This window comes from Uloborus diversus, chromosome 9, assembly GCF_026930045.1.
Source record: "Uloborus diversus isolate 005 chromosome 9, Udiv.v.3.1, whole genome shotgun sequence".
In the NCBI taxonomy this organism is placed as follows: Eukaryota; Metazoa; Arthropoda; class Arachnida; order Araneae; family Uloboridae; genus Uloborus; species Uloborus diversus.
In genome coordinates this window covers 80450461-80471031 of record NC_072739.1, presented here as the reverse complement: position 1 = coordinate 80471031, position 20571 = coordinate 80450461, and positions in this window count along the sequence as shown.

Here is a 20571-nt window from a genome sequence, read left to right as displayed (position 1 = left end):
TTTTTATGAGGTTTACATTCTGAAGTTAAGCGCCCTTCCCAACTCATCTCCCCATTTTGTATTTGAGTATTCTCATTGATTTTAAAAACCAAGTTCATCTTTCTATGATCGTGTGAAAAATTAGCTGTTTTGAAATATCCAGCTGTCATGAAAAATTCTGGGAGGTGCATCTGCCCTTTGCACCCCCCCCCTCTTGGGTGCGTCATTGAAAGGGTTTATACTCAATGCAAATTATACCAAAAAAAAAAAAAAAAACACGGGGAAACCACACACTCTTACTTGTTAATACATTAATTTCTTGAAGCCAGGGGGCCATTGAACCCCCTAAATGCAGGGGCGCTCCGATGGGAGGTAACGAGCAGGGGTGTGCACAGGCGGGGGGGGAGCACCTGTTGGCCTGGGCCCGAGCCCGAGCCCGAAATTATTTAAATGAGGAATGAAATATATGTTGAGACGTAGGAGTAAATAACATGGAAGGGGGCCTGTAAAAGTCATTTGTGAAGGGTCCCAAAATTTCTGTGCACGCCCCTGGTTACGAAAGGTCACAGTGACCTTCCAAAAATTTCCTTAGTCAGCAAATTTCGTTTGACGATTCGGCAAAATTATCATCATTCGGCAAATTCGCAGTTTCATTTGGCAAAATTATCATTATTCTGCGAAAGTTGGGGTTCCATTCGGCAAAATGTTTCATTCGGCTTATTGAGAATTTCCGTCCTCCCAAAAATTTAAGTTCTGGGCGCCTCTGAATGAGCCTGTTCCAGCTCTTTCGCTAAAAATCAACACTCACAACTCGACAACACGAAAACCGCATGGGAAAGTTGCGTATCAATTTCCCGCTCTTTAAACTTGGCGCATGCGTGTTCATCCACGCGGAATACTTCAGAGGCCGGGGAAAAGTTGTAGAAGGATCACAATTTTTTCCGGATCAGTCTTCGCGATGCTTTCAATCGCGGCAGTGGTGCTGTCATAACTCCATCTACCACCATGTGTTCCACGTTTTCTCGTGCTCCGTCCGTGAATTTATCACTTATTTTAGGTTTCTTTATCGCCTGCGTTGCTGTGTACACCTCAGCTCTACTGACCTCAGACATGTAAGTGAAATTAAATTAGTCTTTCCTTTTCTCGATAATTTTCGGATGCTGTATTTTTATCTTTCTTAGGGGAACATTTTTGAAGATCCCTTACAATTTTACCATATTTTTCAATGGCAAAATGAAATTAAGTCTGAAATATTTTCGATGTCAATGTGATTCAAATATTGTTTTGTTTATTTTAAACTTCAGGTGCTTAAATTTTCTGATTTTGTTGAAAAACATGATTTATTCTTTTTAAATCATGAATTTTACCTTTTTTTTTTACATTTAATAAATTAAGTAATAGTTTTTGATGCTATATTTTTTATCCTTCTTGGGAAAATTGTCGAAGTAATCCCACCAATTGAACTATGTATACAACATTGGTGAACTGTAGTTAAGTAATCTTTTAAACGTTAATGTTTATTAAATATGTTTTAGGTTAGTTTTCATTTATAGGAGTCCCATTTCGAGGTTTTGTTTATTTACATATTTGTTTTCTTCCAAATCATATTTCCGATTTTCGTTTTACTTAATTATTTCCACTGCTTAGTTTCCAGTGTATGCATGCTAACTTTATGAAATTCAATTATTAAAAATATAACAGCTTCAGAGGAAACATTTTTATAAAAATAGAAATAGCTGGATAAATTTTATTTTTAATTTCATAGACTTTTACTGAAAGTCGATGATATTTTTATTTTCATTAGAAAATGTTATATTTATTTTATGAATTCCAAGAAGTACAATTTCAGTTTTGATAATCTTTCTTGAAAGCACTTGCCAAACGGTAAATAAATTGCACTGGAAGATACATTTATGGCAAGTTTCGTAAATATGAGCGCAATTCACCTAATTACATACTTCATCGCTTTTAAATTGCACCTGTTCGCTTGTTGTAGTTGCGTGTTTAACTTTCAGTTTTTAAAAATTCTTTGATGTGCAAATTCTTCATCGTATAGAAATGTTAGCTTTTTTTCCAACTCGATTCTTAGTACTAACAGCTTCTTCAAGGTTCGTCGCATTTTTTCATCGTTATTATTTTTTACCTACTACTTTTTGTGTACTAAATGAATGCTAATCTAGTTTTAATTTGTAGATTATTGCATTAATTTGGCATACATTATGAATTGTAACTATTCTGTAACATTTTCTTTTTGATTGAATTTAGATGAGAATACTGTCAACTGCGTGTAAAATACTTAGTACTTTAAAAATATTATACCTCTTCGATTTCGCAATATTTTAGAAGACGTGCTATACTCCCTCCCCCCTGTATATGTAGGGGCACCAATGAAATTTTCAGTGGGGTTTTCTGGGGGAGGGGGGAGGAATATCGTTCTTGGGAGGGGAGGGACGGGTATGCTCCGCAGCGTTTGAGGGGTGTGCATCACTCTTGAAGGAACATACTTTGTTCGCTTATTTTCACCGGCAGATTTTATTTCAAAAACATGTGTGATTACGTTTGAAAATAACTGCAGAACAAATTGAGATGTTTTCTTGACACTTGGTTGGTACTGATAGATCGAAATTTTGGTTGAATTTTCATATATTCTTGGACGGATATTTAGTGGAGAAAAAAAAAATCTTATGTTTACCTTTTTTACAAAGGCGTTGTTTTTTGTGTCAAAGTTCTTGGTTTTTTTCTCAAATAATTGAAGTTCCTGACAGTATTTAAAATATTTTATGCAAAAAATAGGGATGAAATTTCAATGGATTTTGACGCAAAAATCAAGTTTGTGTAATTATTTTTGCATCAGAAATGCAAGGATATTAAAAATGGTCATGTTACTTATCTGACCAATGACAAAGATAATAAAAATCGGCGCACCATGAACCATGGTTACGAATTGGTTTTGGTTGGAATAGACACCTTTGGTTGGGGGATCAATAAGCAAGTTTTTTGATTTCTGAATACGAATTTAGCCAAAAGTATGTTATTGATTTAAATGTCACAAATATGATTATTTTACTAGCGGTATTATGTTTAGTTCTTTCTTATAAAACAATTTTCGTGTAACCTTCAAACATTCTTTTTTTTTTTTTTTGAATGAGAGCTTCATTGATCCAATTCAAAGAGAGCTATTGTAAAATCATGTTTCCAAGAAGGAACAAAAACAAATATTTTTATCAGCACATTAAAAGGCGACCATTTTTCCGACTCAAGACCGATGATAAGACCATAAGGTACCGATAAGGACAAAAGATATGAATAGAATAGATAATATGTCAATATTTTTTTTTTAAAGTGTTTCTTAGTTTCAGTGGTGTTGCCGAGGAGGGGGAGAGGGACTCTGTGGAGTGGTGTCCCCTCACATTTTTATTTTAAATCAAGCGCCCCCTTCTGTTTTGAATTAGTGTCTTCAAGAGACTCCCCCCCCCTCCAGTGTTCATAAGTTATGTCAACGAAAAAACGACTCTCTATGTGACATTCCGGTTGCAGAAATAACACAGATCACCCCCCTCCCCCACACACACAGACAGCGTTCAAAAAAAAAAAAAAAAAAAACAGGTTTTAAGCTATACTACTTAAACTGATTTATTCTCAAATACTACCATCCGCGCTAAACCTTTATGATCTGTTTTCCGGTTGGTTTTTGTAGTCTAAAAACTATTGGCGCCCTTACGTAAAGCTCTGAAAATTTTCTTCTAAATTATGAAATTTTAATGTGTTACTATTGACTTGATCGTTCTTGCACCACCACGCACCAGTACTCTGAACTAAGTTCAAGTTTTATGAAATTACTGCCGTGCTAAGAACAAAAGTCGTATCTGCACTTTTTATCAAAATTGAGTTGCAGTCGCTAAGTGGTTCTTTGTCACATATTTTAGTTAAATACAATGTTTTATGGTCATTTGTAAATGGGAAATATTTAAAAAAAACATCCTGAAAAAATTGCATCTGTATCAAATACATGGAGGCACACAATTTTAAACGGCAATTTTTCATTTTGAACGCAGCTGAAGATACGACTTTTGCGCTTAGCACGGCAGAATAGCATTAAATTCAATTTTTGAGGGGGTTACATTACCTCAAAAATGACCAAATGGTCTAAAAAGAAAAAAAAAATCCTTTTTCCAAAACTAAAACTTATTCCAAACACAGGGGGAAAGTTTCATCGCTTTAGTTCAATCATTTCAAAAGTTATGAGCGGTTTTAGGCCATGCTCCCTGTGTGTTCTTATGCAAAAGAAAATCTTTAAATTGCTTTTCTCGATGACCTTTTGTGTTTTCACTTTATAGGAATTCTCAAGGATATAGCTTTAAAGTAATACTTTTTGCAGTCAAGGTAATATATTTAACAAAACTGTGCATTGGATAAGCATTTTTTAAATTACTTAAGTGTTTAGAGCATGATATACCTTTGAAAACCAAATTTGTTAAGAAATTGTTACGATTTTTCACATAATTAATTACAGAAAATTTTGTAATAAATATATAAGCAAATGAATGCACAGATTTTGTGATAGTTTAGCAGAAAACATTTTTGAAATGCAAAAACAGAAAAAGTCTTAAAGATTTTTAAAAATATAAATTTTCCTAATTTTTTTTTATTTTTTAAAAAATGTGTGCAACATTTTTTATCTTTGAAAATAAGTTATTGATTGCTAAATAAGTATGCATGCTAAAGTTTCAAAAAAATACAAAATTTACTTACTTTATACAAAACTTTTAAAGCTAATGCGACCCTTTAAATCAGCAAAATTCAGAGGAGAACGTGGGGCAAAGTGAAATTGTAAAATATTTACCTTACTTTTAGCGTCACCTAGCTGGTAATATTTTAACTATGTAGTAATTACACATGTAGCCCATTTCAGACAAGAAAAAGTTACCTTTGAAGATCAAAGCATACGAGAATGACGCACTTTTCAAAAATTGATACTCATATTGTGATATTTTGTTGTAAGTAAAAAATATTTTTGTTATTATCTTTACTAATAATAAAGCAGAAAGTCTCTCTGTCCGGAGGATGTCTGTAGGATGTCTGTAGGATATCTGTAGGATGTCTGTGACGCGCATAGCGCCTAAACCGTTCGGCCGATTTTCATGAAATTTGGCACAAAGTTAGTATGTAGCATGGGGGTGTGCACCTCGAAGCGATTTTTCGAAAATTCGATGTGGTTCTTTTTTTATTCCAATTTTAAGAAAAAAACTATCATAAATTACGAAATCATCATAACGTGGAACCGTAACATGGGCACAAGCCAATTGGCGAGATACGAAATTATCATAGCGTGGAACCGTAACGTCGGTACAAGCCAATTGGCGAGAAAATTCACCATACATTATTTGTAAATATACAAGCGAACCAAAAGACCTTTAATTTTTCTATTACGGGCGAAGCCGTGCGGGTGCCACTAGTATATAATGAAATTCTTGTTATTCACATTTTAGATATTGAGACCTACTAATATTCGGTGCAGTATTTATTTAATGTTAAACTTATTTTTATTTCAAATGTTTCGTACAATTAGTTAAGTGCACGCGGGGCAAAGTGAAAAATTTAATTTCGTTTACTAATTCAATCATTTATTAAATGACTTAAGTATTTATTTCTTTCTTCATTTACCTTTCTTCATTTATGCATTCACTTATTTCATTAGTCATTCATTATTTTATGCAGTAATTTATTTTTCCCATACATCAATTAATATGTATATTGTTTTAAAATCTACTCATTTATTCGTTTATTTACTCATTCATTTGATCAAATGTATTTTTAATAATCTCATATAGGGTATTCCATTAGAAAAATATTTTATTTTCTCTTTTCTCCGTAAAAAAAAAAAAAAAAATTGAAAAAATTTCCTCTTTTTTTTTTGAAAGTACAAATTTGCTACCAAAAATATAAACTAAGGTTTCAATGTAAGTTTCATTTAAAAAAATATCTATTGAAATTTTCAAAACAAATTTCCAATTTATTCATTTTGAAAAAGGTAAATTATCTTAACTATTTCACTTTGCCTCGTATTCTTTTACTTTTTTATTTTTGAGTTTCTTCACTTTCTTGAGTTTCGTTTTTGGGATTTTTGAGATATCACTTCTAAGGCCGGGGTGCAACATAATAAACTGAAAAAAATATTTGGGAAACAAGTTTTTATAATAGAATCAAAATCAACGTTGGTAATGCTGAAGTGAAATATTTTGCATTTAACAAAACATAATGCTATGTAACGTGCATTTGCCGTGCGGTCAGATAACGCAACTGTTGGTAGAAAGTTTTCAAGCATTGTTTCTCCTCATCAGAAAAAAATGTCACTCACGAACTAGTTTAGCGTCAATATGGTTACATATACGATATTAGAGTTGAAAACTTCGAATGATATGCAGCATAGAATAAGATAGTCTGCATTTGGCATTTAAACAGCAAGTGTGATCTGTTAGAGAAAAACAACTTGCTCGTGCCCAATCAATGCGAAGGAAAAAAAAAGTGCAGACTTTTCTCGGAGATCCGAGAAGCACGTAATAAGTGTATGAAAATAAAGCAAAACTAAACTCGAAAATCATTTTTTAAATAATAACCAAGTACATAAATAATAAAATAAACATCTATTACTCCTCCCCCCCCCCAAAAAAAAAGAAAAAAAAAAGATGTGTAAGAGTTTCTCGAAGTATGTAGTAAGATATTAGAGAAATTGCTATGAATCAACAGCTTTCAAGTTCGGTAGTAATTTTTAAATCTGGGGCATAAAGGGCATTAACAATTTTGAGTATACAGTCAACTCCCACTACAACGCGATCCGACTTACGCGAAATGGCTATAACGCGATTTTTTCACCAGTAAAGAATTTTAGACCTAACGCAAATTCCTCACCCACAACGCGAAAATTTTCGGTGCGGAATAGTGGTGCGTAAGTATCGGCTTTGTTATTGGTTACTAAACACTTTTTTTCGTGAATGGACCTCCATCTCTTTAGCATCACTGAGAGTGGAGGTTCTCACACCGTACTAGTCTGAACATCGCTTATACAACTAACTACTCTACATTTTCCATTTATTTTTTTCATTCTAAATGCGAAAGTTGATGAAATATAATGACATCTAAGAGCGCTGTTTCATCTAAAGTTTGTGAATATAGAGGGAAAAGGAGAAAGTTTCTGACAATTGAAGAAAAGCTAAAGCTTCTCGATGTTAAAGCTTCTCGAAAATCTGAAATTCAACTAAAAAGTGCATCAAAGGTAGCACGACAACTAGGTATGAGTGAATCTTCCATACGTACAATTAACAGTCAAGAAAAGGAAATCCACCTAAGTTCACCGAGTTGTATCTAAGCAAAATGAAAAAATTATGAAAATGGAAGTTGCTCTTGTATTGTGAACGAAAGAAACCAGAAAGTATTTCAAAATTTGATCACGCAGCATAAATCATCATCATCCTCATTTTTTTAAGCTACAAATATCATTACAGGACCTACTGTACAGTACAACTATAGTGTATAAGCACGAAACTGCAGTCCTCGGCTGGAAATGACTGAGCTGGCGGTGTATTTCATGTATAGTGTATTTCTTTTTCTTACTATATACCATACTGGTTTATTTTATGGCTTTTTTTTCCTACTGATCATTGATTTTGTGCAACTTAGCAGTATTTTATGTTAAAAGAAACGGTTTTTTTTTTATTTAATTTAAAATACAAATAAAAATTCAGTTTTTTTTTTGTAAGAAACAGTACTGTATAGTTAATAAATGGTTTTTAACAGTTTGAGGTGGTTTTTAGAAGTATCTAAAATAATTGGGTATGTTTATAAAAGGTTTTACACATACCCTTTTCCACAACGCGAAATTTCGACTTACGCGAGGGGTCTTGGAACGCATCCTCGCGTAAGTCGGGACTCGACTGCATATTTCTACCCTATGCATGGTAAAAAATTCCCTAAAAAAAGGCTAATTATGACCGATTAGTTTGATTACGCATCGAATGCGATTTGTATCTTAATTAAATCAGAGGTGCCCATCTAGGGGGAGGGGGTATGGCGCAAACTGCGCCATTGAAATTTTTCTGGGGGGAGGGGTTTACGATATTTAGGGGGTGCACCTGGTTAAATTATATGAACCTCGCATTTTTACGTTGAAAAGGAAATGTAACTTTTGTTGCGAAAGTGCATTTAATTAAAAACTTTGAATTTCCATGAGAGTAAAAATAAATTGCTTCCTGTGTGTGTAGTTTGAAATGTATTATGTTGAAAAGATTCCGCAAAGACATCTTGCTTTTGCGTAATTATGCGGTAATAAGAATGATGTATCGCAGTTTGTTATAATTTAGGAATGAAATTGATTACTGCTGAGTTATTCGAAAATTTCGGGTTTTTTAAAAAATCAGTGCTCCGTCTTTGGTTGGTTGGTGTCGTGCATCGAGAAGGGATAAAATAGAGGGAGTGAAGACTTTCATTCGTGAAACAAAGACCCCAAGTCACGTGATAGATTTAAAAGCGAAGAATTGGAAGAAATCTGGTTTATTTCGTTAGTTTCACGCAAAACGTGTCAACCATTCGTCGTTGTTAAGTCACGTGACTTGAGATCTTTGCCCAAGCTTTTGCTAAGCCAATGATTGGACTTGCTCCCTCCATTTATAATTCCTGCTCTAAGGTGTCGTGTCGACTTGAAGTCAAATTAATTCATGCGCCAAAATCACTGCACCGGCAATATCCACAATTTTGTCGGTGTAGAGATTTTTCTGAAAGGGATATTCGTCAGTAGCCTCTGTAAGCTTCTATTGATGTTGCGGGGTTAGTTCATCTCCCTGTCAGTTTGTACATGATTTGTACGTTCCTTTGCCTTCTGTATATTCCGTTCGTTAAGTCTTAAGTCTGAAAAAAGTCGTAGTAATAATCGGGTCGTTTCCGAAATTTTACAAGTATTTTTTTTTCCTGAAAGAGCATGCTTAAAAATTTAGGATATGACCATTTTTAATTAATTTGTCTAAGTTTAATATTTTTAACAATTATTTTAATCGGTGCCCCTTCATTGTTTACGCTTCTGCCGATGACATCACAAATGACGAAATGCCATTCACTGATGCCATTCACAGAGCACAATATTTAATTCGCTTCTTTACTCACTAGTACTGGCAACGATATGGTTGACAGCAAGCGTAGAGCGCAATATTTAATTCGCTTCGTGATTATCATAACGTGGAGATGCAGTTGACGGATGCGCTGAAGTACATCATTTGTGACGTCATAAAGACCACGTTTTATTTTCGAAATCGGACATTTCGTCGCCCCAGAGCAACACTAAGACATCTAATCCCAAAAATACTTAGATATCCTACTGCTGCTCTGAGGCGACGATTTAAAAGAATTAATTAAAAATTAAGCGTTGGGAAAATAGAAGTTTTTTTCGCTCCATGCTATCTTTTTTGCTTATTCTATCAATTTCACTGACTAAAAGTACGTTGTACTTTTATGACTAAAAGTACGTTGTACTTTTAACCCCATTCAGACTGTATTGATGCTTTATGACCTGATTAACTGCCATTGCATGACGTCTGAAAGTACGTAGTACTTTTAACCCCATTCAGACTGCATTGATGCTTTATGACCTGATTAACTGCCATTGCATGACGTCTGAAAGTACGTAGTACTTTTAACCCCATTCAGACTGCATTGATGCTTTATTACCTGATTAACTGTCATTGCATGAAGTATAAAGTGACCAGAAGTCCCGATTTTGGCTGGACAGTCCTGCTGGCTGAGTGTCCTGCTAAAATGTCCCGCTTAAATTCCACCAAATATAAGAATGAGCTATATTTTCCAACAGTTTTGTGCGTATTCATCGTTAAATTTTAAATATCTTCTTTCAAACAAAATGAAATTTTCGTATAAATTCAAGGAATTTTGAATATTTTAGAGGTGATGAAAATTTGCGAAGGAAAATTCTTTACCTCAGAGCCAGAAGGATGTAAGTCACGTAATGATAATTTTACAGGGCAGAGGAAAAACTTTTTCAGGCGCATGCAAAGATGGGACGTGCGCTCTTTTAATCCTGGTCCCCTAGTAAAAAAGTGAAAAGGATTGGTTTTATAAGAATTTCTTTCACAGGGCTTGATGTGGAATATTCTTAAGGATACTATGCCCCAGTATACGGAAAATCACAATTTTTGGACTTAATGTCCGTCTGGCTCTGAGGTACAGAATTGTTTCCAACAGTAAATATGACTGGTACCTTTGTAAGTATAAATTTGCTGTACGCTGTTGTTATTGACACCATATTGAGTTACTTTTCAACCTGAATTCTTTATAGGTGTCCTGGGTTGAGAAGGGGACTGGGAGGGGAAAAAATGTGATTAAAATTAATTTTTGTACACCTGTTGACATCAACGAAAGGGATCTGTGGCACAATTTAGCCAGAAAATCTCGTAATAAATGAAAGCGCAGTGAGTTTTACGTTATATGGAAATAGAATGCTAAATATTTAACTTGTATCTGTCATTTACAACGGCGAAATACTGGTTTGAGCACCGTTTTTTAAAACTTTTCTTGACACATAAACCAATAAAAAAATGATAATATTTCGGCGACTAGTTTTAACTTTTGTTTTCCGCAGGAAAAAAAAAAGTATTAGTATAAAATAATTTACTTACGTTGCGTTCACACGCAACGTAAGTAAATTCTAAAATTCTGTGATTCTAAAATTAGTCGCATTAAGATACATTAAAATTTAAATGTAAATATGAGTAAATACTTTTTATTCATAAGAAAAATAGTCATTGAGAAAAATCCAAGAAAATCATAAAAAATAACCACCAAATGAGTGTGAAAAATTTCGCTTAAAAGGTTTTATTCTGTTTATTTATTTTTATTATGCAGTGAAATCCCGTTACAACGAATACCAGTACAACGAAATATCCATTTCAACGAACAAAAGTCCCGATTTAATTTCCATTCCATTGTTCGAATTCCATTACAACGAAACTCTCGTCACAACGAACAAAATTGCGGTTCCTTGAAGTTCTTTGTAACCGAATTTCACTGTATTTTTTAAAATTATTGTTATTATTGAGCAATCAGATTGCTTATTGTTCTCTTTTGACTGTTTTGATGATTGACTGTCTGATTTTCCCCCCGCCTCCATCTGCAGCACCGCCGTCGACCGGCCTCACGATGCAGCTCGACTAGCAAAAACAGTCTCCAGGTTGCGTCCACCTCCACATCCTACGTACTCACCAACACACACATACACACCAACACACACACATACATACCCAATCATGCCTGCACACAGACACAAACACACCTGCCTACATACACACTCGTGATTGCGAAAAACATAATTTGAATCCCAGATGTCAAAATTCAAATTAAGTTGTTACTATTATTATTTTTATTTTAATAACTAAAAAATTATTTTTAACACAGACAGGTAACTGTCTCTGAGAATCGGTCATTTTTTCTCGCGGGCCGGCGTTTCAGAGAATCTCTGGACTTAAAATCTCTTTGCTTAAAGCGTTTACTTCACTTTTTATCTCTGGCGACAAATATTTCTTATGTTTTACAAATTTTGGTCAACATTAAATTTAACATGTTTAAATTTGATGCTTCGAAAAGCCGTACGTACTTTTCCGGTCAGTTTATGAAGTGACTTATTTCTTACAAGTCAACCGTGTCGAAACAAATCTACGAACCTCTTTAAACCAGGGTATGTTAATGGGGTTGCTTCCATCAGTCAAAAGTAGTACTTTTAGTCACTAAAGTTGATAAAATGAGCAAAAAAAAAAAAAAAAAAAGAATGAGAAAAATCTTTTGTTTTTAAAACGTTTAATTTTTAATTAATTTTTTAAAATGTCAAAATTTTTCAAACAAGACGTGGTCTTTATGACGTCACAAGTGATGTACTTTGGCGCTACTCCACTGGCGCGCTGAATGTTTACGCTTACTGTCTACTGCGTTTCCAGGTTATGATAATTCAGAAGCGAATAAAATATTGCGCTCTACGCTTGCTATCAATCATATTGTTTCCACTACATATGAGTTAAGAAGCAAATTAAATATTATGTTCTTCGCTAATGGCATTAATGAATGGCATTTCATCATTTGTGATGTCATGTGCAGAAGCGTAGAAAAGAAGTTGAATCTGCGCATCGATTAAAATGTGTGTGTGTTTTTTAATATTAAACTTTGTCAAATTATTTTAAAAATGGTCGGGGGAGGGGGGGATTCTATGTTTTTAAACATGCTTTATTTTAAAAAAAATACTTATAAAATTTCGAAAAGACCTCTCCTTGGACAATTGTACAGTTGTTTAGGAGTGTTTTTTTTTTCATTTTATACTACAAAACGGGATAAAACTATTAAAATAGGAGTGAGACAGTTCAAAATATTATAGCTCACAGTTGTCCAAATGACTGTAAACGATAGTTGAAATAGCTGAAGAATAATTTTGGCGGTATGTAACCAAGGTGTTGAAAGATTAATGGCTTTTGACCGTCTCAAAACTTCGACTTCATTGCCACTTAGCTCATTTCAAACGTAGTTTAAAAACAATTTCAAGCAATTCACATTTGTTTTGTAACTTTACCGGTTTTTATGAGACACTTTAAAATAGCAGCACTTTCTTAGCAGCACGTCAATTACCTATTTCTTGGGGCGAGGTTGACTTCACAGAATTGGAAAGGCTATTTAATTGCAAATACGCACGAAGTGGTGTATGATTTCAAAGGTATGTTACTAAAGCATTTAAAACACAAAATTATCGCTTCGAAAAACATCTTGATTACTATACATTCATTGGCAATTTAAGTTTTAGATTCTTCAAGAACATAGCCTTACGCTAAGAAACAAATAAACTAGCTATGCTATGTCCGCAATGTTAACCTTGCCCCGAAAGTAAAAATGCATTCAGCCAATTTTTCAAAAAAAAAAAAAAATTTTTTTTTTTTTTTGCAATTTTTGAGTTTTTTGGAGTTTTTTTATTTTCTACTCTTGAATATTTTGATCTTGTGTTTTAAAAACCGTTCTTCGTTTTATGTTTTTCCCAAAGTGGTTTCTATCATGTTTATCTTTGAAATTTTGAAACAATCCTACTTGGTGAGTAGCTTTATTTGTGTGGATTTAGTTCCAACTCGCCATATGAAACAACAAAATGGTCAATCGGAGAAAGATTAGAACTTAAAATACATAATATAAATACTAAATCGGCAAGCAGTTATTAATGGTCATGTGATGAAAATGGGTGGGAAAAACAAATTATACAACTGTCTTATACAACTACTTGCTACTTGTTACAACTTCGGATTCGGATTGCATTAATTCTGCCGGGAATAAAATTCCACGAAGTTCGGAATAAATTAAAGGAAGCAATCGAAGCTTTTGAAGAGAGGTTATAAAAGGTGTAAAACACCTAGTCTTTGAACAAAACAGACCATTTGGGTGCCGATGGCGTTTTGGAACACGTGCTCATAAAAAATAAATAAATAAATCCACGTCGTTATTAGAATTCATAAAGATTGCATATGAGTTGTAAAACAAGATACAAGAATATTTCGCTCCGACAGCTTGGCAACATTTGGGTGATTTATGTTTCTATTTGAGATCAATTAAAATGCCGTGACTGGCGAATAGCTTAGGTTATGTAAATGTTGACTTGATTTTCATTTGCTTAGTTTTAATACTTGAATGTAATTGTTTTGCTTAATTAATATTCATTTTCACTTCTGGGCCCATTTTTTTTCCTAAGTAGTTCACTGAACTGGATTCGAAATGAGTGTGGTACTAATTGATGCAGGCTTTTAAAGCAGATGTAGATCTTTTTCTTTGGTATAAACATATTTATCCCATAGCTCCATTGTTAAAGTGTTGAAGATAAAGAAAATGAAACAGTAAAAGTACTTTAACTACGCACTTAAAAAAATGCTTATGAATAAATAGTTCAAATGCGTCGCGGGAAACATAGCAAGTAGTATTGGCAAACGAACAGAAGTTCTGCGAAAAAGAAAAGGAAGAAAAAAAATTTAATCAGATTTTTTAAATTTATATTTTTTTGTAAATACTAGGCGGTATGTTTATAACTGATGAGCAGGGGTGAACTTCTAAGGAAAGGAAGAAAAAAAAGGAACATTTTTTTATGTGTCAAGTAAATGAGAAAAAACATTGCACATACACAAAAAATAACTTCAATCAAAAGTCAAGTTAAAAAAAATGTTTATTTTCCTACTTATTTTTCCCTTGGTAAAAGTTTCAATTTAAAAAAAAAGAAGAAATGTTTTCTCTTTAAAACTGTTTTCAAATTAAAACATCCAAAGGTATCATGAGAAGTTATGGTGAAGCTCTCTTTAGATACTTAACCAAAAGTGAAAACATATCCATAAAATAAAAATTTGAACCAACACAAGCTTTGAATTTACATTTATGACAAACAAAAACAAGTTTCATTTCAATGCATAATGTGGCTTTTAGGAAGCGGGAACATGACCTTGATACTGTTCCCTATTACCCTTTCGGTGTAATAGGGAAATGTGATTGGCACCGAGTTGAGTGAGCTTGCTTTTTCAGAAGTTTTGCAAAAGTATTCCAACTTAAATCCGTCGTGCTGCAACAACACGTCATTTTTTTTACTGAACTTCCTAAAAAGAAGAACCAAGTATTTTGTATTCGGCTAGAAAAACTATTCACGTTGTGAAGATCACTGTGCAGTATTTTTCTTTTTACATTCTCATCAGAAAATTGCTGGCCAGATGCATGCTAAACAATGTGGAGATTTTTGGATGGACGCTCTCATATTTTTTCAATTTGTAACTGTCCTGTCTGAGGTCGGCCAGGCAGTTTTTTTTTCCAGTGCTGTACCTGTGATTGCACTGAAAAAGTTTGATATTCAAAAAATTTTTTTCCTATCAGGAATAGGATATGTCCACCAAATTGAAACAAAACGTGATGATCTTTCTGAGCAGTTATATACAAAAATAAACTCGTTTCGAACATGCCTCTCCACAACACATAACGATGCTCGTTGCGCCATGCCATTGCTACTACTGCAAAGGCACATATGCCGCTAAATGTCGATACCGCTTCCACCAGTATTTCTACCACAACTCACACAGCGCTATCTCCAAATACCGGAAATTTAATATGCCGACCCTCAGGGACGGATACAGGCTACCACCATTTTAGCAAGGGTGCTCACCCCCCCTAAGAGCAAGGTCGCACCCCCCTAAATTTCGCGAACACCCCTCAAAAGCAAGAGCCCCACAAAAATGATAAAAAAATACCCCTCGAAACATCCCCTAAAAATTTCAATGGCGCAGTCTGCGCCATGACCCTCCCATCCCCCAGATGAGCACCCCTGATTTCAGGGTGGTTAGAGTGGTACCCTTCCTCCCCTATGGACGAACATTCGGTTTTGGGTAAGAAAAACTTCTGAAACTGTGCTTGGGTATCAATAAAAAGCACCGAATTGGTCAGGAATAAGGTACCTAACAAGACAAAAACGTTTCTAAGTAATTTCATAAGCAATGAAAAGAAGTAGTATTTCACATGCTTACTTTAAATTATTTGTACTGAGTTAAAAAAATTACTCCAATTTTTTACATCTTGTACATAAATTGTTTGAAAATAATGTAGATGTATAATAGTGTTGACGGTTTAGCCGACCCTGTAGTTTCATAGTTTTCATTATTCTGGTTTCTTATTCATAAGAAAAGAAAAGAAAAAAAAAAAAAAAAAAAACACAGCTCTCTCTCACACACAAAGTAATGTTCTTATCAAGAGAAACTTTTCGAAATCCTGTTAAGAATTTTATTGAACAAGTTAAAGCAAATTTGTTTGTAAAAAAAAAAAAAAAAGAAAAAGAATAAAAGATCACAAATTCATTACTTTCACTTGTTCATTTATGTTATTTTTAAGGCGTGAAAATTCTTCTTGACATTTTTAGAGAAGTGAGATTTATTTTGAAGGAGTGAAGTATACGAAAACAATAAATACCATAATTGACATCACTGCCATAAAATATTGAAAAATAAATAAATAAATAAAATTTTCCTAAGGTCGAAGTGGAAGATGCCAGGGAAAGAAGAAAAGAAGTAACTCTTATGATTTTTTTTAACAATGAGAATGATTTACATTTTATGTAGAAAACTAACAAAATATTCAAATTTAATATTCTGAAACGTCCAATTACCCCTCCCCCCCCTTATTTCCCCTCATAATAAATTTTCTTCAAAAAATCTCTCTGCCAAAATACGAATTGTAAAGAAATAATTTTTTATAACAGAAATGCTATTAAAGCTTGACCACGGAGAGATGGAGGATGAAATTGAAGGGGAACCATCATTTGTAATAGGTTGTTTATTATTATTTTGTAATTAATAGGATCAGCAAGAACACGCCTCTTACTACTCGGCGCTTTCTAGCTGATTCTTCCTATTACAAAGATACAAATGAGGCAGTGTGAAACAAAGTGATGTAAGTAGACATTTTCAATTTTTGAGTAAAATGCGTTTAAAGATAAGGTCCTATGTAGGCTTTCATTGATTTTTTTTTTCTAAATCATGCTGTATAGAAGCAACTACAAGGGCTAATTTTCTTTGCTAGTACCATCTCTTGCTCTTAGGCAGGTGAGAGGTTCACCTACCATGTGTACTTGTTATCTCTATATTTTTAATTTTGCCACTTACTTACTTCCCTTTGCTTCTCACTTCCGCATTTGATGTTTCTCTCAGTCAAGCTTTAACCAACAGGGATCCCTCGAACTAAACCTTTTGTTCATTGGGGATAGTTCGGTGGAGGGGGATTTTCTTCGGGGGGAGGGGGATTCCTATTTCGCCAAGTGAAGTTGCAATTTTACCGAATGCCAGCATACATATCATACATAAATCTTGTGAGAAGGAACATTAGAGATTATTAAAAAGCAATTTAAAAGTAAAAAAAAAGAAGAAAATCTCAATGTTGCAGTGTTTTTTTCAAAGTTACAGAACTGTCAGCAAAATTTGCCGAACATGGAAGTTTTTGAGAAGTCACAGTGACTTCTCGTGACTTCCCCATCGGGGCGTCCCTGGTTACAAAACGGTTTGATGTCCTATTTTGAGGATAGAAACAAGTAGTCGAGTTACAAATGCATTTGTCATATTTCTTGAATGTTAAACAAGCGTAGGAGAGCCGTTATCTAACCGTAACGTATTTCTCATAAGAATGCCATTTATAATAAAGACATGTTAATTTGTTGGTGCAGTTCCCGCACTGACCTCTTAACGTTTCTTATTAACCTCGCTGCTTTTAATTAGGGATGCCTCCGGATTCGCATAAATTGCTCGACCGTCTCGTTAATGAAACCCATGAATACGCGGGCGGTGGACGTCTTATTGTGTGGTTAGCATGAGAGTGGTGTAAGTCGTTCCAACATAGTTTTGAGAAAATGATGGTCTTGTAAAAATATCTGAAAAAAATCAGGATTGTTTCTTCAAGAGCACTGTTTGTGTTTAAACATAGGGGCTGTCCACAAATGGTGTCACAATCACACCTTTTTCCTACTTTTTGTTAACCCCTCTCCCTTTTGTCATAAATTGTCACACTTCACCTGAATCCATCCCATCTCCTTGTCACATGTCACGCTATATCACACATATCGTCGCCTCAAAGCAAATGTAAGACATGTAATCCCAGGAATAACAGTTAGGTATCCTAAAGTTGCTTTGAGGCAACGATATGTTTTTTTTTCAACCAAAATGCGTAATGTTACATTTTTTGTTACCCCCTCCCCCCTGTCATAAAATATCACAATTTCAAAAGTTTCCTATAATTTGTTTTAAAGTAGCTTGAAATGACTTATACTACCATCATTCCTCAATCCACAGGGTGATCAGAATATGAGGACTGTAAAAGCACTCATTTTCGCAAGTACGTCTAAATCGCGAAAATTTAACCCGCGCGAAATGTTTCAACATTATATACTTCATGAACTTTAGGTTCTGATCATAAAAAACTCGTGAAATTCTCTGCTCGAGAAATCACCGATACTTTCGCGGAAGCTACTTCTCGTGAAAATAAGTGCTTTTACAATACATTTGAAAAATTAATAATGCACGGAATAATGTGTGTAAGGTGAAAATTAACACGCATGCTTGAAATGACATGGGTTTTATTATAACTAAAAAAAAAACATGCCCAAGGATTTTATGCAGTATGATGCTCCACCCCATACTGATAGATGTGTGAAAGATATCTCTTGCGCGCTTCGTTTGGTGATGATCGCGCGTGCTCCACTGCCCTTTTTTTTAATGTTTGAGGGCAATCACAATGTATTTTTGGTGGCACATTTGTTTATTACAGAGCTATGTAAAACTTTTATCATGTGCAGTTTTGAATTCCCTTCGGGCCCGTGTGGTTGTGGGGGCCCTCACAATTGCTACGTGATAAGTACACCCAGGGGCGGATACAGGATTTCATTTTAGGATGAGGTGGTTATGCTCAAGAACGTAGTCATATGTAAAGTTTTCTTCGACGAACCCCCCCCCCCCCCCCCGTAAAAATTCTTCAAATATGCTTACAAAACTCATCGAAATCATTGATAAAAAATCATTTAAAAGGTTTTCTTTTAAAATAATTTTTCAGTTTTAGAATGTAAGCCGAAAATTTTCGGAAATGACAACTCAATGTTTTCGGAAATTTCGGATCACAAAACCCCTGGTTGATTCAATATTTGCAAAATACTTGACATATATCCAACTTAGATTATAAACTTGCATGATGCTCGACACATCCATCTTGTATACAGAAAAATAACATCACTTAAAATAATAGTAAAAAGTGTGGCGGAAATCTAATTAAAAATTAAATGTTCCATAAATATAATTGACTTGAAAAATTACTCACCGACTGATTAATTCCAATCGTAGAAAATTGGAGGTTGACGAAGACGTCTCAGAGTCTGATATAGGAACTCCAGATATGTTTCCATCGGTTTTGGGTTCATCAGTTTTTTCAACAGTCCATAAAAAGAGACTGCATTGCTTTGTCACCCGAACGCTTCATTGTTTTTGTTACAGGTCAGGGTCTCCCAAATGACCCCCATGATCCCCCCTCCTTGTATTCACTTTTTACGGTTTCGATCAAGTTTCTTATTTTTTCGAACAAAAATTCAAATATTGTTGCAAATTTGGGGGCATGGCCACCCGCTTGTTCCCGCCACAGAATACACCACTGGGTTTTCTGAAAGAAACTCAAGTAGATGCGATGGCTGTTATAAATTAAAAGATAAACAGAAAATAATCCCTGTTGGTCCAATCAGTGGCATGGAAATCGACTTAAATCACTGTCATTCTCACCTAAGCAGCTGTTCAGGTCAGGGGACAATTTTTGTATGATACTGGTGGTCAACATATTTTAGAATTTTTTGCTTCAACAATGAATGTATGCCATCATGCAGGCTATGTGACGAGCTTCATTATTGGCGACGTTAGAGCGTTACTCGATCAGTGATTTTGGCTATGATATAAATGAGAAGCAATATATGAAAAGGGAACCTCTCCACTTTTTAGAAAAACTCATTTTTTGACATATTCTTAATCTTTCATATGACCTTAATAAAATCACTTTCTCTCAAGGAGTTCAAACTGACTTTTTGATTAAAAGGTAACAAATCCGTAGTCTACCCTTTTTATTTTGAACAAAAGGGGACATATATCCTGAATGAATCCGTAGTACGAAGAATTTAAGGTTCAAAAGAAAATATGTCCAAAATCTTTAAATTTTAAACCACTTGTTTTAGGTGAAATACACCGCCAGCTCAGTCATTTCCAGCCGAGGACTGCAGTTTCGTGCTTATTAGCACTCATCAGCCCGGCATAGGAAAGTGACTGAGCTGGAGACGGAAAACTGATGGTCACTCGTCTGGTCTGCTAATTCTATATTAGCTACTAGTTTGTTTCGCACTCTTGGCTTCCTTAATTGGTTTTCCATCTCCAGCTCAGTCACTTTCCTATGCCGGGCTGATGAGTGCTAATAAGCACGAAACTGCAGTCCTCGGCTGGAAATGACTGAGCTGGCGGTGTATTTCACGTATTTCTGCTTTAGCCCTGGCTAATGGGCGGTAATTTACTGAATATACACTTGTTTTAGGTTCAATTACTTCGATAAGAGAATTAAGAAGGTGGGTGAAACATTAGGGTTTTGGTGAAATTGAAATTCTCAACATTTAGGTTTTCGTTCAAAAGGGCACATATCTGAAATTAAGATGGCAATATCTCCATCTTGATTAAAAAAACTAAAGGTGAACGTACACAAATCCATACTTGACTAAAATTCTAAAATGTTTGACTTAGATCACTATCATTCTCGCCCTTCCAAATATTCCGAATGAAGATCTCGAGGCGTGAGGATTTGTTCGTTTGGGGACGTTCGAATGTGTTCCCGTGAGCGACGCCGAAGTTCTTAGGTAGAATTAATGAAATAGCGAAGAAAAATACTACGGAGTAGGAAGTTGTTTGTGGGTACATTTCCGAGTTTTGCAAATAGGCTTTTTTGTTTACAATTTCGGCGATTAATTAAGGGCATGTCGTATGTTGTGTATGA